We start from the raw sequence: 25,155 nt of genomic DNA on the forward strand, positions 1-25,155 counted from the left end.
TCAGACCTGAGGTGGAAAGCAATCTGGATGCAAATAATACACAAACTGTGCACAAACAATACACTGAGCCAGCCAGTCCGACTCATCGTCAGAGACCATGCCAAATTAAAAAGTATTTCTTACCTGAAAATTGACTGCCCACCTCTAGGGGCAGGTCCTCAGCCATATTCTGGGCCAGGTAGAACTTGTAGTAGTCGTGGTGAATGTCCTCTTTCCCCAGCACAGCCGCCAAGCGGAGGGCGTGGTGGATGGCGTCCATGGCGATGTGGCAGTAGCGGTCCATGATCTCACGCAGACCGTCTGGGTTGTAGATCAGCTTCAACCTCAACACAACACGTGAACAAAGCCAGGAGTGGGGGAAGGGAACAAGTAGTGAAATTGTGGGGAGTGTGAAAATATGGGACTGCTGACAATAACAGTGACCATATGACCAATGTCAAACTGCGGAATAGTTATAATGTGGGACTTGTGAAGATGGTTGCAGTGGTGAAAATGAACTTATTTCCATGACAACAAGATGGTAAAGGAAAGAAACGTTAGGAACAAGGGTATTTCGTGAACTATTCAGCGCATGCGCAGTACGCGCTGGTCGGCGGTTGAAGGGGATGCGGGGTCAGTTTGCTCAGCCCTCAGCCCCTAAAGTGGGGCCCGGGCAGTGTAGTGGTGAAAACAATCAAAATCAACTGCCAACAGTGTCCGCTGGAACTTCTTTGGCATTTGGAAAATATTAGCGGACAACATGTGAGTTACTGCATCGGGCATGGATTCTAAAATAACAGCTGGCAGGGGGAGCCTTAGAAGTGTGACGATCAGCACTGTTGTAAAATAGACATTAATAAATATCTATGAAGCTGGCATAAATTAATATTGCTTTGTAATTGAAAAAAAAGAATCTTTGGAGAAACGGAGAAATGTGTAGAATGACGTTTTGCTTTTTTGCCTTTAAATTTCCCCGTCATGTGCTTGCCACATCCCGAGATATATCTATAATATATGGGAAGAGAGAGAGCAATAAATCAGAAATAATACTTTCGTTACCGTTTTAAGAATGGCCCTCCTACACACACAAACGGGAAAAAAGAGGGAAAACAACATTTTCTTAGCATAAAGAGGAGCTTGTTCGCATACAATTTAAGTACATGAAATATGTTCTATTGTGTGGTTCTAACCCTTAATTACTTATACAGCGGCTACTAATACTGCAATTAAAACGAAATATTTTTTTCCTATCCTTTACAATTTTCAATAGTTAACAAATTCTATTCTTCGTGTGATAAATGCAGTATAGGAAGAATTACCCAAAAGATCTAATTTCTCCTCGTGTATGGTAAAAGTAATTTAGTTAGCCACATCTCACTTTACCTAAAACAACTTCACCACTTCAGAATGGTATATCACTTTTGTATATATATATATAGTGGTCATGAACATAGTGAGACATTATTAAAGTGTAAGCGTATACTAAACTATAATAAAATCTTTCATTAATGCAAATATTCTTGATGATAGAGCAGATATTACTGTATAATGTTTGTATGCAGAAGTGACTTACAGGTAATGTGTAAATTAACAGTAATATTGTAAAGTGATTTGTGTATGTATGCCATACTCGCGGCAACTCACCTGCGCCAACCAAAGTGATCCAGCAGACCTCGAATAACAACTGCCAGAGAATTGAAGTTGGTTCCCACTCTCGTCAGCATGGGGAACATGTCTGTCTTGTTCAGACCGAAGTCACCTGCCATGGCTCCAGGTGTTACTAGAGCTTTTCCCCAATACCGCACCTGGTTGAAACCAGTGTCCTCGTGAAATTAAAAGCCACCAGACAACAATACAATGTCAGTCACACAATCATTACTCATATACACCTTAACAGAGAGATAGGAAGAGGAAGATTCTCTATAACCTAATGCAGCACAAATTCCTAGATAAAGAAGTTTGACAGCTTTCTCAACTGATCCTATATCGTTCATTGTTGATGACAACCTGCTATATTGTTTTCTCTTCCTACCAAAAATAAACACCATTTCTATGTTCTTACCCGAATACGTTTCCCAGTATTCGCCCACATACTGTGCCCTGTCTTGTAATACACATTGCTGTTCAGTACACAGTAGAAGACACTTGACAAATGAGTGTACAAAAATAGACAAGCAAACAAAATTTAAAAAAGGAAAGTAAACTTTGCTTAAAGCCTTTTTTTGCTTCCAGAGAATTTAAAGTTATGTGTGATATTACTGCCACCTTTGATACCTTAAACGTTTGAATCATCTCCCCTCCAAAACAATAGTAATGTTTTCAGCAATATTATCATGTTTACGATAAAGCTATGTGTACAGAAAAGTAATCAGACGGGGGTTATGTTTACACGTCGAAGCCACACATAACTTCTGTACTTACTGGGTTTTTTTCTGCCCAGAAAGAAGCTGTTACTTATTTTTGTAACTCCTTTGTGTTTGCAGTGCTAGTCGTTACTGGTTGCTTAAGGAAGAACCAATTGCAGAAGGGTTGGTGACAAGGTGGCTAAAATTCCTGTCCCAGTAACATTGAGAATCGACTGTCGTAGGTTCATATCTCGGCTCCCACATACCTCTTTCTGGACCTGAACCTGTTTACAGGGCTAACCGTCGGTGGTTTTCTCCGGGTTCTCTGCGATTTCTCCACACTGTGTATGTATGAGGCAGATAAAGTAGTTATGATTTGATTGAAGGTGAGTAAGACGCATTCGCTGCCTACTAATAAGTGTATGTTCGTGCGAGTTTATGTGTGTCAGCGCCTTGAGTCCGCCTTTGTTGGTTGGATAAGGTGTTCTATAAATAAAAATTCTGGTTATTATTTACACAGTCAGGAATGTTTCAATGTGTGAAGATGGTGTCTCAGAAGTCTGTATGACAAATGAATGTTGTCACGACGATTTTAAATTCTCTTTATGAGTGGCGTCCTAAACTTGACACACTCTGGTTTAAGGCCAATTAGCAGTGATGTTTGCCACTTTAACACTTTAACACCAGACGCAATCAATAACTCCAGTGATGGAAGTCAGACAAAGCTGACAGAGCCAGGTTGTTTTTGGCCTGCAAGACGTTAAGACACTGTCGTGAAGGTTGCTGGCTGGCTTGGCTGGCAGGCTGACATTCAACACTTTCTGTATCTTGTGCCTGTAGTTACACAGTGGAGACTTCATTTTCTCCACTTTTTGTGGCCTCCTCCTTTATCATACTGACTGGAGGAAAATAGCCTGGCTCGACTTACCTGATCCTGCAAGTGTGCATCCGTTAAGGTCTTGCTGCTGTCTGTCTGACGGCCAGTTTTTATGCACACTGCTGGAATCTAGAACCATTACCTTCCTGTCTACCAGTCTTCTTGTACCTTGATATTCTTTGAGTCCTCCACTGGACGATGGTCTACAACTTACCATGTAATTTCTTGGTGTCTGTGTAAGTAGCGGCGGAGGAGTTTAATCCTTTGTTTTATTTATGCTAGTTAACATCACCTTCAGCACCAAAGCCATCCATTACTCCTTGTAATAGGTGTGTTGTCTGGTCAGATGTCATGATGCCAGAGTGTCGTCAGTCATCGACAACTTGGACTGATGATATATTGCAGCATCAATAGCTTTATGTCCAGTGCACCCTAAACGATATTATGTCAATGTGTGATTGTCACATGATACGGTGTAGCTAGCTACTAGTGCTGAAGCCATAGGAAAAGATTTTTTAATGATATTTTAGACACATGCACAGAGAAAGGTTTGTTACGGTATATTCTGAGAACATCTGATGAATTTGAGAATATTTGATACTGGATTCTCCACAGCTGTATGTAGAATAATGACGGCGGTCGTGACGGGGTCCCGCTATTACAAGCTCACGACGCTGTTACATCACGTCTGTGACGTGTTGGGTGTGACGGTTTGTGTCTTAATTAAGTCTTTTCACAACTTCCGCTTTCTTTTTATTTCTTTGGGCTGTAAAACTGTGGTACTCTAATTGTATTTTAGTATTTAAATCAGTAATTGGAGTGTGCACTCGTTTGTGTAAGTCCATGCGTTAATGTGCATATGTGTATGTGAGAGAAAAAAGTAAAAAGAAAGTGAGAGAAAGTGGAAAAGAGAACGTGTGTTTTTAATAATGGTTCGCTGTTTGAGCGTGTGTGATATTGGTGTGGTGTGTGATGTGTGTAAGACTTTAATGTGTTTTAGTGTGTCAGTATTGTGTGCGATAGTTTTGAGGCTACTTGAGTGAATGTGTTCTGTGAGTGAGTGTAATAGTTTTGCGAAATATTTGTGTGTGTGTGTGTTTGTGTAATAGTGCTGTGTGAGATGTTGTGTGAGTATACTAATAGTATTGTGTGATAGCTTTGCATGACTGTATGTGATAATGTTGTGTGATAGTGTTGCAGTGTGTGATTGTGTTTGGCATTGCTTTGGGCATTTGGGAGTGTCAATGTTGTGTAATGTATGTGTAATAGTGTTCTGTGTGTGAAAGCAATAGTGTTGTGTGGAGCATGTATATAGTGTTGTGTTGTATGTGAGTTTGGTGTGTGATGGTGCTGTGTGAGTGTATAAGAAAATGCTGTGTGTGATTACCTTGTGTTATGTGGTTTGATATTGCTGTGCTTAACAAAGTTGTGTGTTTTAAAAAAAGTGTGTTGTTTGTGTGTGTCAAATAGTATTGTGTGTGATACTGCTGTGTGAAAGTATTGTGTGAATGTCTAATAGTAGTGTGTGTTAATGTGTTATTCGTGCCTGTCCAATAGTAGTGTGTTAGAGGTCAGGCTACGTGTATCTGTCTATCCTGGACCTGCCTCAAGACAAACGCATGCACTCACACGCACTCACATACACCTGTTTATCTTCTCATCCTTGAGAAGCAACTCACTTGAAAAGGGAGTTTGAAAAATAAAATAAATAAATACAAATACCGCTCTCTGCTAATACCTTCCTTCGAACATCTGTAAAAACCGCACGGTTTGCATTTGGTTTTAAAGTCTGGAGGCAAACGAACTTTCGTGACGTAAGCAGATTGTGGATTCTTAGCAGTTTCACAAACAAAAATAATAATCAGACATTCTTTGGAAAATCTTCTCGCCTTCACAAAATTGCGCTTTTCCGTGCATAATAAAACTTTTTACATAAACATTTTTTTAAATCTTCGTTAGAATGTGGGCTGAAGAATGGTGGTATGGTCGCTGCTTTTAAGCCTGATGAAAGTCTTCTTCCCTGTTATAAATCAATTGAAGAATGCTGTTGGGGACAACAAATGAGATTTCTGTTTTTCAAGTTCCCCAAAAAAACCGGCAAACAACAGATTTTATTTCTAGCAAATCGCTTTTTTAGCCAAAATGAGGTCCAAATGTGACGCATACATCATTTAAAGTGTCGGTGCTTTTTACAAGAGACAAAACACTTTAAGTTGATGCACTAACCACGCATTTCCTTGCTAAAATAATGGGCGAAATATCTAGTACCTCATGAAGATATAAACAAAATGTGCTAATGACTGCGTCTTAAGCAGTCCTGATAGACAAGGTACTTTGAGAGTTGTCATGCAGAAGTGGACAAGAAACATTGACAGTTGTCGCGTACAAATGGACAAGGCAGGTTAACAATCATGTATCAAACACTGACAAGAGAGGCCGGAGGTGAGCAAGCTAGCCGGTTGAATACAATACCTGTGAGGAGCAGAAAATAACCTTTGTCCTTCAGCTGTTGAGTGGTTACCAGACTTCGCTGAGAGCTGGATAAGGTAAGACAGGGAGAGAAGACAGGCACCTCTCACCACCCACCACAAAAAGCTTATCCTAAGGAAAGTATGATGTCTAATACCTTACTTTCCAACAACCGATGGCACTAGCAGCGTTGATCACTTACCTCTCACATTTCATCTACCTATCCACCCTTATCCACCCTATGCAAGGGAAGTCTCCAGCTACATTGATCCTCTTACACTTCAACTGAAGATGGTGAAAATCTCCAATCACTGATCACGTACCATTCACGCGTCATCTACTTACTTCTCCTATTTGCTTATCTATCAGCTTGTTAGCCTATTGTTTTCCTAATTCAAAGTGTACAGCACCTTTACAATCGAAAACGCCTGACACAGTCTTAGCAATCTTACCTGACGGGCTACAGGGTGCAGCAGCGTAGTCACAGATGGGTCCGAAGAACACGTCTGCTGTGTTTGTGGCGTAGAAATTGACTGCTTCATTCATTCCATCCGAAATGGAGCATTTAGAGTCTCGATAGCTCACATGTAACTCGTGATAGGGCAGAAGTCCCATGGTTACAATCCTTTGCAGGGCAATGTCAAACGCTGGACGAACCCGTTGGAGAGAAAACAAACGCTCCTGGTCAAAGGGAAGTAAGCATGCTAACAGAGCTTTCTTCTTCGTATGTTGATTACTTCCCCTACCAACCCTGTTGCATGCGAGTGGCGGACCTGCTTCTGTTGCTGGCGATGGTGAAGATACCGGAAAGTTTAACTCAGAATCATGCATGTGTGTAGCTATGAGCTCGAGTGATGCAGCCGTAGAAATAGGTAATACAGATGAAGAGGATACTGTCACAGGACTCTCCAGAGACACATGCACTGGCACCGGTTCTGTCGATGCCACCGGCGAGGAGGTTAACGACACAGTGGATGACAAGGATGACAGATGGAAAGCGCTCACCCATATTATCAGCACCGACACGTGCACCTGGCTTGTGGCTTGAAGCATCTTAAACATACCAAGACATACCAGATTATCACAATTGAAACTTCAGAAAGACAGGCATGTAGACAGATAGATATACAAATAGTTCTTTGTTGAGTGTGTGTGTGGAAAAACGAAAGTTTTGCAAACCAGTGCTCTTGTCTCCACACCACTCTCCTACAGATGCATGAGACTTGCATGGGCAAAATAGGATACAAAAACATTTGATTGAACAACCTAACTAAAACAGATTTTTAAAAAATGGAAAATATGTGGACAGAAGTCAATTACACATTTCTGTTATGAACGTTTTAAAACGAAAGTGAAACAGCCACATAGACTACACTTATGTAAATACACTCACATGGTAGAAGTAATGGAATACAGATTAAAAAAAATAAAGAAATTATCAAGCTTTAAAGAAGTGTTAGAAAAAAATACCACACTTCGCCTCCTGCTGTGTAATTTTTATCACGTGACATCATACAAAAACGACTGTGAGAAAATTATAAAGGTTGTTACAGAAATAGACGCGAATCTGTTAGATTGCTGTTAGAAAGGAATTTCAACGAAAACTCTGAAACTTTTGAAAGGAATTTCAGCAAAAACCTGACACTGCTTGTATTTTATCATGCGGCGCATGTCCAAATAGAGTTTACATAATTTAGGACTTTTTGCCTAAAGATGGCTCTGTACATCTAGGGAGGAACTTTCTAGTGGCGCCTGACATGCTGTGTGCAGGAGACAAGAGACTTTCACTACGCAATGTCAGCAGCACTGTGAGCACCAATCACGTGGGCAGGATAAAGTGTCTTATGGAAATAAGTGTTTAATAACTGCTTTCCTATGCAGTGCGTCATTTGATAAGACGTCGGTCATGCACAGTGACCTCGTGACCTCCTAATCGGGAAACACTCGGAGTCACGCACTGTCTCATACTCGGAAACTTTAGATGGGTTAGCCCGGTAATGTGCATTTCTACTTAGAGGGGCGGCGATAGACAAGTGTTGCTGTGTGCCCGCTGGCAGTGGACGGAAAATTAAGGGGGAGGGGGAGGTGTGATAGCCCCGCAGCTCCTCACAGACCCCACAGCCAGTCCTCCAAACAGTGATGCTTTCTTGTGCAAATCGTATTCATGTATTCTGTATTAGGAAAATCCGATAACTCCACAGAATGCCTGGCCTGTCTGATTACGTTTTGGACAAAAAGTATACAATCCTGTCACTGCTCATTACTCTTTGCTTGCAGATTCACTCAGCCGCCGCTACAGGGATCAGTCCTTCTGCACCGCTCTGTCTTGCTTCTCATTCAACTCGTTGGTCAAAGCGTAAACGACCTTTATTCTTCTTTTGGGGGTTAGAATGGACGAACACGGAGAGACATACTGACAGACATGTATTGCCTCGTGATCAACAGACAGACTGACAGAAAGGCACCGTTTCATGATCAACACGCAGAAATGAGTTGCCTCGTGACCAAAGCAAGGGATGCCTCATTATCCGACCATTTTGCTCCTTTCTTTACCGGTTTTATTTTCCTCGTCGCGTGCGTGCATGCTGATGACAATATCAAAGGGGTCTGTCAGTGCATGCGTGCGATCGTGCTTTTCTTGTCTTCGGCTTATCAGTGGTAGAGAGCTTGGCAAGGTTTGGTAGTGGCAGTGTAGAGGAGGAGGTAAGCTGTACATCTGCTCCACACGACCGCCAGGCTTTGCAAGCTGTAGGCAATGAGAAAGGATGGGGCACACGACATCAGGAAACATCCTTCCCCCACCGACATCCCCAGACACGGTCACAAGTCGTATCAGTGGATTGTCCGTGACGTGGCTCATCTCTCCAGCCAGCAGCTGAAGGCACTCAGGGGGAGCAGCGGTGTCTTTGGTTATTTTCAGCTTATCTTACTTATTTTACTTTCTCCGGTGACTGCACGCACACAAGTCGTCTGCATGCGACCAAACTGTTTGTGGACTGTGTGGAGTGTCCGGTGCGGGATCAGCTACAGGGAGGCTGACTACAGCCCACAGTCCTTGACCTAGGCTTGCTTACAATCTGTGTCGGGGTTTTGCCCTGACAGTACCTTTCTTTTAAGAAAGAGAAAATACGGAATCTTCACGTGAAACGATGACATTGTTACAAAGCAGGAGTAGATAATTCGTGCAACAAAACCTTCAGGAAAGGACAACACAATAAATCGTCTCCCCTCAATCAATAATTGCTGTGTACAAAAAGAGAAAGGAGTCAGTGTTCTGCCCAGTCGAGATGCTAAGCTGCCCTTTGTTGATACCATCCTCGGTCCAGTGCCGGCCAACCTGCTGGCTAACTACTTCAGCAGATTGCCTGCCGGGAGGTTTTTTCCCCTTGAACGTCTTAGTGACGGCGGAAGCTTGGGAAGTACAGCTTAGTGCCGTATCGAGGTTCATAGCTTTCATGTTCAAGTGAATGATTGAAGCCAAGATTTCGCTGAGCGCGGATTGCCAAGGTCGCTGACATCAAGCTTCCCACGTTTCCGCCTTCACTGAGATGTTAAGGAAAACAAAAGTCAGATGCTCGCAGAGCCCGGTGCTGTTCTCTGTTGTGGTGACGACAATAACATCAACATCACGACCCACATCTAGACTGCCCGCCCTCTCCTCTACTGCCCACGGTTTATACCTGAACTCTTCGCACTCGCTGGTTCCCTACCCGAGCGCTCAGAGAAAATCACTGTAAATAAAGCATCAAGTATCACCAAAACATATTCGGGTAGTATTTTATGACGAAGAAGCAAGAGAAATTTAAAAAAAAAATGTTTTTCTCTTAATCACGCCTTGATTTGTTGAGAAAACAGGAAGTGACGAAAGAGTATTATTTCTAAAAATAACGTTGTGTGCATGAGCTGAATTTGAAGATGAAAGATGCCATCCTCGGTAAAAGAAAACAGACTAGGAAACAGTGTACTGTTGCTAAATGTTTTCTTGGACACTCAGATGGAGTTAGTTTGTATTCATTGTCATGTCCTAAAGATAATAGCAACAACGCAGTGGATTAACTTTATTCAGAGATGTGTATATACAGATCTTTGCTTTGTTCAAACGTGGCGTGCAAACCTCGTCCCCACACCGCACTCAAGAATTTGTTCCTAACATTTCAAAAGTGATTGTTCTTCAGTCACTTATACAGTCCTGGCAAGTCTTAGACTTGCAAAACGAAGATACAGCAGTGCCAACCATACAAAAGCACGAGCTGTTAAAACTAACTACGGTTGTTGGTGAAGACTGAAACAACGATCATACAGACATACAGCATCGACGCTTTCTACGCCATGTGGTCTACAAGCAGGGCTCTCCGGTGCAGCAACGGTTAGCGCCTGTCACCAGTACAGTAAGGGTTTTCTACACAAAATCAGAAAAAAATTTCAACCGTATATTTACACTATGATTCCCTAAGAAAACATCCCAGGCCTAGAGACTGCAAGGTATGTCGCCTTTGATGAAAGCAATCAGAAGAGCAATAGAAGCAAGCCGAGGCCCAGCTGAGGACCAGTACGAGGCACAAAAAAGTAAGTAAGCAGTTAAGATGCTTGTGTTTTAATAATTATATAGTTACTATCGAGTTACCTGTAAAATCTGTATGACACTCTATATAGTAAACTACGATGTAGCTGAAAAATTCATTGATGCAATTCTTGTCAAGTATGAGCTGCTGTGCAAGATGGTTGTTTAAGGACATTTTTTTGGAATGTAAAGTATAAACAAAATCAACACAAAAAGGACAAAAAACTTCCGCTACATGAAAACTGTTATTAGGCTCATTAAGCTTTGGTACAAGAACAGACAAAGAGAAGTGAAATAAGGCTAGGTTTCCTGTGGTTTACGTGGCGAATGGCGCTGGCCTCATGGGGAGGGTGGGCTGTACGATTCCTTGCCCTGAGTACCCAGGAGAGCAGTTCTCAGCCACCTGTCAACTCGCGCATCTCTAACCCTGATTAGCACGCGAGGCGACCACGCACCAGGCCACGGCGCTGATGTCGCCCACGACAACGGCTGTCACGACAGCTCCCACCTGATTCTTAGCGAGTACCGCTCGGCTCCTGGCCTTTTCCTGGTGTTTTCTCTCTTCTATCGTCTTCAATTTTCTTTTGATGAAAGTGTTTTTGTTTGATATGAGATCAGGGGCTTGCTTAGTATGAGAGCGGGCTGCTTGTTTGACTTGAGGGCAAGTGTTTGTTTGCAGGAAGTTCTGTTTTCTTGCTTTCTGTTGTTAGAGCCATGTACAGTAGCATAACATTGGGGGAAAAGACTACTGGCCAACAAAGAAAGAAGTTTTCATGTGTATATTTATCCTTGAGCGCTCTTTGTAAAGAGCACACTCACATTCCTAATGATCATGCTCATAGCGCATAAGGTCAAGAACGAGACAAGGACAACACCGAGGGACAGAACAAGAAGCAAACAACAGATAAACTACGGAAAGACAAACAGTACCGACTATGAATAAAAAATGCCAAACACAGAAAATATAAAGACCACCAAGTAACAAGGATTGAGACTATCGTGATTTTGCAAAAGGAAGACGAGTATGAAAGTAGCAATAAGCGGAAAATAGGGGAAGGGTGTGAAAAAGGACGAATATTGTGTGGACTGTTGTTCGCAGTAATGCTCAAGGAAGAGGTTTTTCAGTGCACATTTAAATGATTGAATGGTAGGTAGGTGGCGGATATGGAAAGGGAGAGAGTTCTATTGTTTCGCTGCACAGTAACTAAAACTCCTGTGGCCATATGTTGTTATTCTGGTGACAGGAAGATAAAGGAGACGATCATCAGACGAGGAGCGGAGCTGTCTCGCTGGGATGTAAGGGAAGAGCAGTTCAGAGAAATAATCAGGGCAGGTGCCGGCAAAGACATGTAAACACAGCACGGACAGTTTGTACTGGGTGCCAGAACTTCTCTTTTGATAAGTATTTGATCTTTTCCTTTCAAATATCATTTTTTTCGATTTCTTTACATTCAACCTAAATGATGATAATTAATCCATGCAACAAAGTGATCAACCTCCTCTTTGTAGCGGGAAATCCGTCCCTAAGTCCGGTGTCGTCTGCAAATTTAATGATGACAAATCCATACTGGAGGATTTAGTCAGAAACGAGATAAGCCTCGTCGACTAGGTTCACAGGGTGTGCTTTGAACAGGTTCATGTCAAGGCCTTTGGAAGTGGAGGAAGTAAGGTAGAGGTGGTAGAGGTGGTAAGGCTCTCTGGTGTTACCTTCAAACTCACTACTGGGGACAGGAAGTCGGACAGCTAGGTCTCAGTAGGTGTAGACTCTGGATATAAAATATCATCGCTGCACCAAAAATAACGTGTACGACCTTTTGTGTGAACAACGATGATGATGAGGGCAAGCCACGGATTCAGAGAAAGGAAGACACATAAAAACTCACGGAAATAATGCGAATGAAACTGTAGATCAGTCATTGCAAAGTACGATAGAACCGCAGTTTATGAGAGAGGTGGTCCTCCATCTACCGGGCTTCATGGGGCAGCTCTTCTCATTTTTGTTTTTCTACTTCGATTTATTGTGCTTGTTGTGCCTATTGTACCCACTGCACTTTTTACTCACATTGTTGGAGTTGTTCTGAACTTTACTTGCCTGTGTTAGTCAACTCTCATCGTCATTACTTTTCTCTCGATAGCGCCTTCACTGTTTCTCATTTGTACAAGTGAATAATAGACTTTACATCAGTTTCAAACACCCCTGTGCAAATTTTACTGAATTTCTGCTTTGTGATCATGTGATCTGATGATTTGATGTAGCTTTGATGATTTGATGATCTCTTGATGATTTGATGTAGCTTTTTGGTTGTTACTTTTTTCTGTCTGAAGGGTGCTGCTAAATGCTCGGTAATATTTTTATAACTAAATTATAAAAAGTAATATTCTGGAATTAAGATAAATCTGGTTCTCTTTCCTTCTATGCTTGCTCACTCTCTCTCTCTCTCTCTCTCTCTCTCTCTCTCTCTCTCCAACCTCCTCCTTCCCCCTCTATGTCTCTGTCTCTCAGACATTCTGACAAGTATCATCACTCTCACAAGTAAACAAACACGCCTGAGCATACAATAATGCTGTCATCTCTCAGCAGCTAGGTCTGACTTTCTCTTCTACCAGCTGACAGTGTTTTCAATCTTCCAAGCTTTTCTCCGTGTTTACAAGCATTGATCTCAAACCTAGAAAGATTTGTAACTTTACTCTCCAGGCTGAAAATGCTGACCATGGACATAATAAAGACAGTAAATTTCTCCTCAGATGAGATGGTGAGCACGGGCATAATAAAGACAATGAATTCCGTCGCAGATGAGATACTTTTCTGTGCAGGGGTGGCGTGGGTATGAGGCAGAAGACCGATGCAAGACATGTTTGCCTACACAAGCCACGCCTGACCCTGCCCTCCACATCTTGCCTCATTCGTGACCTCTGACGTTTGTTGTTGTTGATGATGATGATGATGATGATGATGATGATGATGATGATGATGATTGCGCAACTACTAAAACTGAAGGGACTTTTTTCTCTGGTTCTCTCCTACTCATTAGGGTGTAAGTCGCCGGCAATAAAACTCCAGCGTCCGCCCAGGAATCAATAGCAAACAGTCAGCTGGTAGCCGCAGTGTTTCTGGGTCACTCGGCATGGAGCTAGGTCTGGCCTGGACATACTGAGCACCAGACCAGTGCAGTGTAAGCTGCTATTTTAACTAGGAGCAATACTCCTCAAAAGAGCTCCAAATACATAAATGCTTTTTAATAAACATAAGCTAACGGCTAGTTGTATAGATGATGGCAGTTGTATACTGCAAAACTTCAAACAACACGTTTGCACGGCAAACCCCCGTAAACTGTGGGATCTCCTTGTGGCCAAAAGCACCGACTGGCAGTTAAAGATCAAAGCTGATCAAAGTACTTCCTTTGCCTGCTGAGAGTTTGCCGGCAGTCAAATACCTATAATGAAGATGCAGGAATTTTACAGAAAATGGTTGATTATAATATTATAATAAAGAACCCTGCAACGATCAGTTTTGCTCCTTTAAACAATGCGCTTGACACAAGAGATTGCAAACCAACTGACAGTAAACCATACAAGAAACATAAGCATCAGCAAATAAATGAATGGCAAATTTGAAGAAAGAGTTTGGATGAAGAAGAAAAAAGGAGGGAGCAAAACAGTAAGTTTTATTTCTTTCTCAGCTGTCTCAGTGTCACTACTTGCCATCTTCACACCATGCTTACTCTCTAACATGTGATGGGTGGCGATGTGTGTGTGTACATATTTCTTTAACATTCGCAAAAAATATGAGACTTGACTGTGCTGTTTGACTCAAATTTTGTTAATGGGAAAAATTGTATTAATAAGTTATGGGAGAGTTTGCTTGTTGCAATTTAACCATCAAAGGGTTTGCACGCAGTGACAAATAACAAAAGCAAATTTTGCTTATTTTGCATATTATAGACGGCATTATCTTTTAAATTTTCTTGTTAAATAGTAATTTGGAATTGCTTGAGTGATTGTCGAATAAATCGAATCAAATATGTTTTCTTTTCAACTTATGAAACATAGGACGAAGAAACAGAACATTAAAGATTCACTGCCACTTTATTCTTCCTTTTGTCTTTTTTTAAAGTTAAAATGTTGATGTGTTGAATGACTGCAGGGCATGTTTAGAAGTAAACATTGTTGCTCACTGGGTTAGAAGCTTTCAGCATAAGTGAGACGATGCATGCTGTGAGTGTTTGTGTGGTCTTGCGTGTGTGCAGAGCCTCCTGCTGTGGGTAGGTTGTTGTCAACGCCGTCATCCAGCCTCTGCCTCCTCCTTAAAAACACCTCCAGCTTCTACTCTACCTTTTTACTGTCTGCAAAGTGGACTGCCAGCTGAGACTTGCCACTTACAATGAGAGAGAGAGAGATGAGGGTAACTTTGTTGCCTTTCTCTTTGTCCGTTTTACTATATGTAGACAACGAATAATAATGATAACGATGATGATAATATAATAATTAGAAGAACTACTTACATGGCTGTCATATTCCAGTCCTATGGGCTAGATCATGGCGTTTACAAATAGCAAACGGTAAATACATTAATGGACTTTCAGGGTTGTTTTTCGGAAGATGACCTCCTGATCAATATGTTAATTGGTCACATTTCAATCTACAGGTTGTACACTTATTTTCAAAAAGCAGGATAAATGAATCAGTAATCAAGAACGAGGATAAAATCATCAGAAGATTGCTGGTATCCACATGATCACATATTGTTATTAGAGAGAAATCGCATTAAAATGTTAAGACATACGAACGCTTGGTGATAATGTGCGACCCATCGCAATAAGGACTAATACAAATGAAGAATCTGTCAGGACGCTAGTTAAAGACGACTGGCCGAATAATGTTGAAAACAGCAGATAAAAACCGAAGGTCTATAGACAAGTAAACAGTCTAACGCAATGCAAAAAAATTGTGTAGGTCAATACAATGGCATTGAATAAACAACAGTTGATGAAGAGAATGTTACAAATCACGGAATCCTAATGTGGCAAAACATTCAGACCGTACGTCAACGAAAATGTCGATCTCATGTGTCAGTTCAAAAAGGGAAAATATATAAAGCAGCAGAAAATCCAGCACGCATAGGAACAAAAGGAGAATGTAGAACCACAAGCTGATGATGGTAAAACAGAAAAGGCCGTGGATTAAAAAAAAACAACAACCCAGTTTAGCCTGAGAGGACAAAGACGTCTTCAGACATCAGCCATGTCGCCAGACCATACTATACAGCACAGGTGCGTGTCTCCAGTCTATTACGGGCTGACACAGATTTGTTACATTTATTAACCTGAAATAAGCTTTGTCTCAGTTTTTTAGATAATTATTTTGTGTCTTATGAAATTTCCGAATTGCCACCACACGTAAAATGCAGCTGATATTAAAAGTAACCATATGGACAAACCTTCTAGTTCTTGTGGGATACCTCAGTGAGGCACGCTTCTCCTAGAGACCTCCTACGACGATGTTGGTTGTGTCTTAGCAGCAAGAGAGGCATGGAGGTACCATCTCTCGTTCAACACATTCTATGCACTCTGTCACAGCTTACAACCACAGTCAGTTAAGTGTGGTTTGTGTACATAAAGACTGTGGCTCTATCAAAAAATGTACCCAAAAGGTGTGAAGGATTTCTTTAGGACAACTATAAATAGAAAACTACAAGATGCTATGGCCCATATATATATAATGCTGTAGGCTTGCAACAAAACAGCATGGCTTGGAAGGACTGTGTCAAATGGTTTCGTACAGAAAACATTACGTGTCTGGAAAGCATTTTTCAGATAGCTCTGTCGAAAATGTTTTCGCCTGAATATCCCATAGACTGGGATATATTTTGCCATAAATATTTCTTGATCTTGAAACTATTTTGAACCTGGGTAGCTCTATATATCTATTTCTAGCTGAGTAAATTTCAATATTAATATCTGACTATATGCATGAATAAAAAACTGGATAACTCTCGCTATCTAAATGTCAAGCTGAATGACTCTTTAAATCTGAAAATCTGGGCTGAAAAGGAATGCCATGGAATTCATGCTATTACGGTATCCTAGGTAAGTTTACCAGTCATGATGAAAAAGCCTACAGTCTTATATCTTATGGTGGCGGGCTGTGGGGTTTTTGTGACATATCCTTCAAAGCTACTTTGTATTTTCATTATGGTATTGTAAGAAAACATTTATGCTTAAAAAGGAAGTTTGGCAATCTATAATTGTATCTAAAGCTTCCAACCAAAACCTCGACGCCATCTTTCATTAGCGTGTTGATTAAAACTTATTTCTCCCGTGGGCAGTAAGGTCCACTTGAAGGTGTCAGTAGACATTAGGGTCTGATAGAGGGGATCAGAGAATGATAAGTTCTTCTTGAAAGAAGTCATATAACATTATTGTCTACATACGGAGATAGTTGAAAGGACCAGTCGCGATCAGATAATGTAGACAAGGATACAGTTCTCTCTGTTCCCAGACTTCACATCTTACACAAATGATCAACTGAATACACAGCTCACGTGCACAGATGTTAGGAAAGATTACTAGACCAGCATCGTCTAAGTTGTCTGCTTTAAAAACATAAACAAGCTTCAAACTCAATATTCATATCTAGTCCTCACGAGTGAACAGACAATTCTACAACACACAGATTTTGTTCAAAGAAAAGACTCAGAAGGGATTAGGCAGCTGTGGCCTGGAGGTTATTATTAATAGTGTATTGATCATCATGACAACACCTAGGGGCCATGGTTTTCCAACCGCCGTGTAATTATTTTCTTTTCGGTGAACAACTTTTTGTAGCAAACGCGTCTTGGCGTAGCAAGCTGCACGTGGTAATGAATGAAACGGCGCGAGCCCGTGACAAGACGTAGCGACTGAGCCGCCATGCTGCCGTAGCCTGCCGCTAGACCTAAGACTGGACCTGTCCACAGTGATATATTGCTTTAAACAAATTGAGATATATCTAAATGTATTGAGATCTGCTTCTTGCAATACTGAGATTTCCTAAACAGGTTTCAGTGGCAACCCTACAGTCCGTGTTGAAAGTCTTCTAACACTGAATCTTTAATTCAGCCCAACAATACTCATCTTTGCAGATTGTATTTCCACATTACCAATGTTTTCTTCGTCTTTAGAGAACAGATCAAGAATGATCAGGTGAGCTTTCTGAGGATCAAACCATCTGTAGACAGTTTTGCTGTCTCTAGTCATCAAGAAGGGAGGTGAAAATGGCGTCGTGGAAGGAAGGTATGTTAATTAACGGATCAGCTGAAGCCGTAGAAGTACAACAAAAATGTCAAAATGGAAAAACATAGTTCAGCAAAATCACTAGGATCACTACAAATCAAACAAGTGACTCCAAAATCAAAATTAACTCACAAAAAGATGAAAAATTCAAAGCAATCCGAAGAGCTGGTACCCTAGTGGGCAAGGTAAAGGAACGTTCCTCTCCCATAATCAAAGTTTCTGGTAGGAAATCTCAACAAATACATACCTCTGAGAGACTGCAGGCGTATACACAACAATAACAATCAGGACAGACATGGATAGACTAGAATGTAGGAGGAAACTGAACGAGCAAAACAAAAACAACAATACCGTGACGAGCTGAGTGGGAAAGACAGTCTGTTGACAGAAACTGAGAAAAGCTCCTCTGGGGGAAACTGAATAACTGAGACAGCAAGGTTTAATGTATTGTCATGTCGTGCGAGAAGACTAGAAAGTTCTTTTCCTGCCAACCTTTCTTTATGCTCTTGAATTCACAATGCATGTAAGTTTTCTTGAAGAGTGTGACTACTGTTTTTTTCTACCCCATGACCTGAGTGGACATTATTCATGGCGGACGCACTCATGAAATAAACAGGGGATGGGTCGTTGTCTCATTTTTGGAATATTAACAAGAGAGACCAACTACTGTTCGGCAGTAATCAGTTTGACTGGAACATGTCAGACAGGCGTTAGTCTTCCCTTGCTTTCAGCATCGTGCCGCTCCCAGACGCATCTCTTTTCAGGCCCAGCGAGCCGCAATTTTCTCCCAGCATCCCTTTGTGCATTGCTTTTTTCTTGGATGGATTCTACGGATAGGGTTGAGAAACCATCTTCCCCAGCTGTAATATCCTACATTTCTCACCTTCTTTCTTTCAAAGTAACACATTCCTGTTGGCTGCAATACTTCTGGTCTGGTGCAATGATCAAAATTACCGCTGCACACATTTATGTAATGCATTAAAATACAAATTAGAGTTTTTGTAATAAAGCCATGAGCATATATGGTGACTCTACAGTAAAATTATTTACGCTTAGTGAAGGTCACCACTGGGATGCACAGTTCTTTCGACGAAGCAGGAATAACAATAGAGTGAGCCAGGGAACAGTCAAGACCTTTCGCCAAGACTGTTACAAGAGAGGTCATTGCAGACTGTTGCGGAAACGTCCTCACAGAAAGCATATGTGTTACTTTTATGGAAGAAACTTCACTTCCTGATTTACGACTGAGAACCACCCAGTCACGAAGGGAGGTAAGAAATGTGTCCAGACTTTGAAAGCAGACACTTTTCTATACTTGACAGCAAAGCCTTGAAGGTCCTCAATGATGGAGAAAGAAACAATAATTTTATGGTACTTATAAGATAATCATCCCAAATTATCTAAAAAAATTACTTTTTCTCCGCCTTTCAGGAAGAGGAATTCCAGACGGCGCCGAATCTATTGAAACTATCAAAGCTACCCTTATTTGCACTAGTCTGGCTGTAGTGTCATGATAAGCCAAAGCGAAAAGTAAGTGAAGAACTGAGAGCTGTACCTGGGGACATGCATTAGAGAGAATTAGAGACGAACCAAATTTCATCTAGATCAGACCTGGGCAAACGCCGGCCCGCGGGCCGGATCCGGCCCGCCTCCTGTCTCTGACCGGCCCGCCCGCTGGCCGCCCAGTAAATATACTATATATACAGCATTGGATAAAACTGAGTTAACTATATTAATCCGGCCCTCTAGAACCATCCCAGTTTCTCATCCGGCCCTCTAGAACCATTCCAGTTTCTCATCCGGCCCCTTGGGAAAATTAATTGCCCACCCCTGATCTAGATCATATCGCCGCCTGCGGTGATACCAAAATCTCTCTCAACATTCAAAATTCAAGGAGAGAATGTATTTTTATGATTACGACAAACTGCTATCTTGTAAACAGCAAAATCATTTATTTTAAAAATGCTTACTCCAGTGGGTTTACAGTCCAGGAATAAGTTTTGGTCATCAGCATCGTAACATGAGAAAGGAGCTCGCCAGGGGCTTGACCACAGACGTGTATGTCATTACAAAACGCTTTGAGCGCTTGTGTCTCTGAGCAAACTATAGTATCTTATACTGAGGATGTATAATAAATAAAATGTTTATATATTACATATAGAGGTAGTAAACAGGAGCGCCAGACGGAATAGTTCCTTTGGTCTCACGGCACTGAAGTGTGAAATGGTAACTGTCTTCACTGCACCACGCACATCGACGGTTGCACTGAGTACGTGAGCAGTCGTTACTCACTGAGGCTGTTCCACATTCTTAGTAAGGGATATGTTAGTGGCAGCTACCACCTAAACATATGTTGTATTTAGAGAGTACTATAAGCTGGACACGTGCATAGAAGTCTTTCCCACTTATCTGCTCGTCTCTTTCCTGTCTGTAGAGTCGAAGAAACTCATTTTGAGTTTGTCACATATCGGCATGCCAGTGTAAAACTCTCATGACTAGTCCTAGAAAGACATCCGACATTCTTTCATGTATGCGGAAATGACTATCATCATACAATTCCATGTATACTTACACACTCACTCTCGCACCTAACGTGCAAACATACCATTTAACATACAAATATACCCGCTTTAGGGCCACACAAACACACCCGAGATGTACTCTCTACAAACTTCTAGTTGCAGTAGATCGATCTTGGTATTCGATTATACAGACCCTTTTCTGGGTTGGAAGCTTTTTTGTGCGTGCACTCGATCGTGTACTTCGCATGCGGCTGCATGTGCGAACAAAATGTGAGGTGGAGAAGAGCGTGCCACTTCCCCCAGAATAGATAACCTGTCCGGCCTATAAACGTCTGAGCCACTCACTGAGTCTGCTCTGCTTGTCCTGCCCGTGCGATGCTCCAGCCCCAGCATGCCCTGTTAAGCTTTAGTTTCAATAGCTGCTGTCAAATTGTAGGCTGACTGCCGGCTATAATTTGATTGCTGGAGCCAGTAGACTGTCTCAGACAGGTCTTGAGTGCCTCGCTGAGGGTCACAGGCCAATCCCACGTTGAGAGTAGAACAGGTTTCAGTGATGCTCTCTATGCACGCGTATTTTCCGCTGTCTGTAATTGTCCTGAGGGAAACTATTCCATTGTTTATTAATTTAGTTAAAGTCACTGAAAAGCTAGTCTAGCTTTTCAAGACCAGGAAATATTAAATTACCATTAGTGAAATGTGAGAATTTGTAAAACAATAGCTTGAATCGTATCGTATAATTTTCAGTGTCCCATAAGTCGCATTATTTGTCATAATTCACATTTTATTATCAAGAATGTGAGTACAGAATTCAATGGTTTGATATTCCATATGTTCCATTAGTCCCCTCGTCTGTATCAGCCAACCAAACCATCTTTCGGGGAAATAACCCTATGTTCTATGTCTACACGCAACAGTCCACCAGAAAATGTTTTCTGGAAGTGACTGTGTTCTGTCTTCTATGGTCATTAGTCCACAAGACAATGTCCATTCATTCATTCGTCTCTTGATTGGTACAGGAGGAGCACATGGGTAGACGGGCATCTGGAAAGGCCCCCAGCTCAAGCCTGCTGTGAGCAATGGTGAGCAGGCCCTCACATGACAACCATTCACTCCTTCTCGTTCAATAGCCATCTCTCTCTCTCTTCTCGGCCATATCTGTACCTTGAAGTACAGTCTTCGCCAACTGTCGTGCCGGGTCACATGGTCGAACCAGACCAGCTTACGCCACTTGACTGGTGTGGGGCTGCGATCTTCGAGAGGATGGCTCCCAAGTACTCTTACCTCTTCGACACGTACCGCCTTCAAGTAGCTTTCCAGTGACTGTCTTTACTCTTGTGAGCCCTGGTCTTTATTCCATATTATTTTGAAGTGTCTGTTAGTCTGATGGTCAGGTCTTGCAGTTTTCTGTTGGCACATGCTATCCTACCGATGTGGTCTGCAAAGCGTTGATAGAAGTTGTACCGCGCAGGTGATCGGGGCTCTTGACGAGCGTCTATTCTCGTGTTAATCTCCCATTTAGTTGTTCAGTATAACTGTGCTTACTGACCACATATACAACTCTTGGATAACTTTTGCGAGACCCTTTTCCATCTTGAATTTTGCAAACCATACCATAGTCCCTAGCGCACACTCTGTCAAAAGCCTGTAGTTAAAGTCGATGAGTTTGTAATGGAGGTCCCGCTGGTGCTGGAGATAATTCTCTATCAGGATGCGACAGTTACAGATCTGTTTAACTGTGCTCCTGTCTGTCTGAAGCTAGCCTGTTCTTCTGCTAGTAGTTCCTCTGCTGTGGTGCTGATGCGATTCTGGATTGTTTTCAACCTTTTCGTACAGCACTGCTTTCTACGGAAAGGCGGCCATTGCTGCCTTTGATGACTATGGTCGTGTTGACCTGTCATGGAGAGAGTCTGTAGTAGTCTGTAGGAATTTTTATATTGGCAATCCAGCCCTTTCTCTTCTCTGTGTTCTGGTATTGGACTTAAATGAAACCCTGTGACCAAGACAACGACCACATGAAACACTATCAGCTGCAAAAGACAGTCGTAGACAAAAGGACATTTTATTGTTTCTTGGTGATGGGAGCGCCGAAGTGAGATTCGATGCCTTCAAGAACCAAAAGTCTACCTATGGGATGCCTTGCGAAGCAGAGGCAAATGAAAGAGGTGTGAAACTGTTGCAATTTGGCATACAATAACAGTCGGATGCTGGAAAACACATATGTGCACCGCAAAGTATCCAGGCAGTGGAGATGGTGCATCTGTGTGGAAAACAGATCGAACACGCCTGGTACAAAAGTTTCCAATAAAGTATACGGCAAGACATACAGTTTCCCAGAAGTAAACCCTCACGAGCTACCGATGATGACATTTTGTTCATTACAGATAATGTACTAAGTTTGGAAGACGATAGAAGATAGCTACTCAAATTAGCGCAATGCTGATGAAGCTAAACTCGCTAAATCAAATCAGGAAGAATATGACAAGCGCAAAAGAGATTAGGGCAGAGTAACCACATAGTGACATTCACAAACCCCCGAAGAGTAATGATTCTAAAGAAAGCAAATTAAACAGCGAAAATATTCACAAGACAAGATCTAGTGCTGACCTGCCATATTTGTATCCTTATGTACAAGTACACTTCAGCATATCCTAATAATTGTTTTCTCGCCCAACAACGGTCGAGAACATTTTCCAGGTCACTAAAGCATTTGCAGATAAAACCTACTTTAAAGCAAAGATGTTTGCTGTCACTATTCTATTTCTTATGGCAATAGACTGGATATGTAAAACATCTACAAGTTTGTGGAAAAGTGGGATTTAGTGGATTCTCTAAACGATGATGACTTGGATTTTGCCGAGGACCTGGCGCTACTAAAACACAAACGCACACATGCACCAACACGCATACGATAAGACTAGTTTGGTGTCTTACCCTTAACCACGTCTTTTGTATGCAGAAAAGAAAAAAACAAGGTCCTGGATGTTTACTGAACCATGTAAAGACCTCCTGGATACAACAAAAGGATGGAAACTGGTATGAGCACATCTTAAGATCATCTAAGATGATCCCGCAGGAAACAATTCACGGAACAGAGAGACGTATTAAGAAACGAAAGACATTTGAGAGTGACTGGCATAGCAATCGGTGCATGTTGCAGACTGATATCATCACCTGCCTCTGTGACTAATTAGGCTCAAGGTTCTCATGTCCAGCAGCTACCTGTAACTTTAGGTCACTCTGTCTTCATACATCAGCCCCGGCACGTGCACTTGGTCTTGCTCGGAGTTGTCTTCGCTTAAGACGATGTCTCCACAAAGTCTGGGCAAAGTACGGCATTACAGAAAGCCACAACTTCTACAAGTTACATGTCAATATTAATTTTGCAAGGTTTCGTGTAGAATCAAAGAATGGCAACAAGCTGAAAATGCAATGCGAGATTTTTGTTGCCTAATCATGTTGTGTGACGGCTCAGTCCCGTCTTCTGAGCAAGCTCTGAGGAGTTGGGAGGAGGACTTTCTGATTCAAAGAATAAATCTGATTATACTCCAGCAATTTTCCTTTCACGTTGCTTTTCTGTACTTGTGCCACTGAAAGAATGCAAGAACGAGGGCGGGTAACCAAGTACGTGGACAGACAACTGTCACAAACGCATGGATAAACTGAAAAAATCTACAGATGATAAAGTTAATGGGGCGATTGGTGGAAAAGTGAGTATTACTATGATAGTGGGAATGAATCATGAGATATTGGTTTGGATCTCGGATCCGACACGCTAAAAGCTTACTGACTATTTTCCTCTCTTTTCTGACCAGACCTATTCTTCTCCCCATCTCCATATCACCAAGACAGAAAGACAAAAAAATAGGAAACACAAAAACTGACGGACAGACAGAATGCGTACATCTGCCTTCCTTTTGTAATCGATATCTTGTGTCTTGTGACATGTTCATCAAAATTTCTCGCCTGTTGACGTTCCTGGTCCCATAGCCATCCCATAATTCTACTTCGACTAAGTACAGCATGTCAGATGTATAACTGCAAAGAGACTCCATCTTTGTAAAATCAAATTGTTTAAATAAGATCAGTATTTCGCTAGGTTATCAATCCAGTTTTTTTTCAAACTAGATCACTAACCAAACGACATTATGTTCCAGAGTTCTCACGTTTGAAGAGATGCTAAAATACAAGGAGAATACGACAAGGAAGCTGCTACAGAAAACTCTCATCAAATATTCCATTGTTTCCCTCGAATCTCTAAATTACACCCAAATCAAAATCTTTCATTTCAAAGAAACAGTTTCTTAAAGTTACAATTAAATGTACCTGAAATATTAACTACTAGTGTTTTGAGTTTTTTAAATATGAAGGGGAAAAGGCTAAACGTAACGAATTCACTATTTTAAATTAAGCAAGATTTATTGTGGGTGGTAAAATTAAGGGTGAAATAGTATGAAAAATAGTAAAAGGAAACATTAGTCACCAAAAAAAATTTCTTGCGTTAGTTATATCCTTATTCAGAATAGTTTTAGAAATAAACTTATTTGCACAGAGAGGCAGACATTGACTTTCATACACGTTCTGTATCTCTCTTCTCTCTTTCTCTCTCTCTCTCTCTCACACACACATAATATGCCATATAATTAAAAATTGGTTTCAGCTTGCCAGCTTGAACCCGTCATCTTGTGCAGGGTCAAACCAATCCGTAAACCAACTTTAGCCTATCCACAATGAATTATGATGAAGAACCTGTCACTTCTTATGCGCAGCACAATCCCAGAAACGAATCCACAGACACGTGGCGAGCCTGATATTGTTCTCGTGCTTCCATCATTGCATCACATCTTTGACGACAGTTATTACTGAACGGATGTTGTGGTGACTGTTTTCTTGCAAACATTACTGTTGTTGTGTCCTTGTGTTCACTCTTTGCTTCTAAAAAGAAACACAAAGTCTTGTACTTCTTAAGAACCAGTTAAAAGCCAGTAACATCAGGCTGAATGTTAATGAACAAATTTATTAATCGGTGAAATCAGCGCCTGAAGCGTGGTCATACCTTAACGCTTGCGCTAAACACTTCCAACCACAAGATGTTCTTGTAGTCAGCAGGAGTGGCAGCCAGCCACCTGTCACT

This window comes from Pomacea canaliculata, linkage group LG2 (assembly GCF_003073045.1).
Source record: "Pomacea canaliculata isolate SZHN2017 linkage group LG2, ASM307304v1, whole genome shotgun sequence".
Classification (NCBI taxonomy): Eukaryota; Metazoa; Mollusca; class Gastropoda; order Architaenioglossa; family Ampullariidae; genus Pomacea; species Pomacea canaliculata.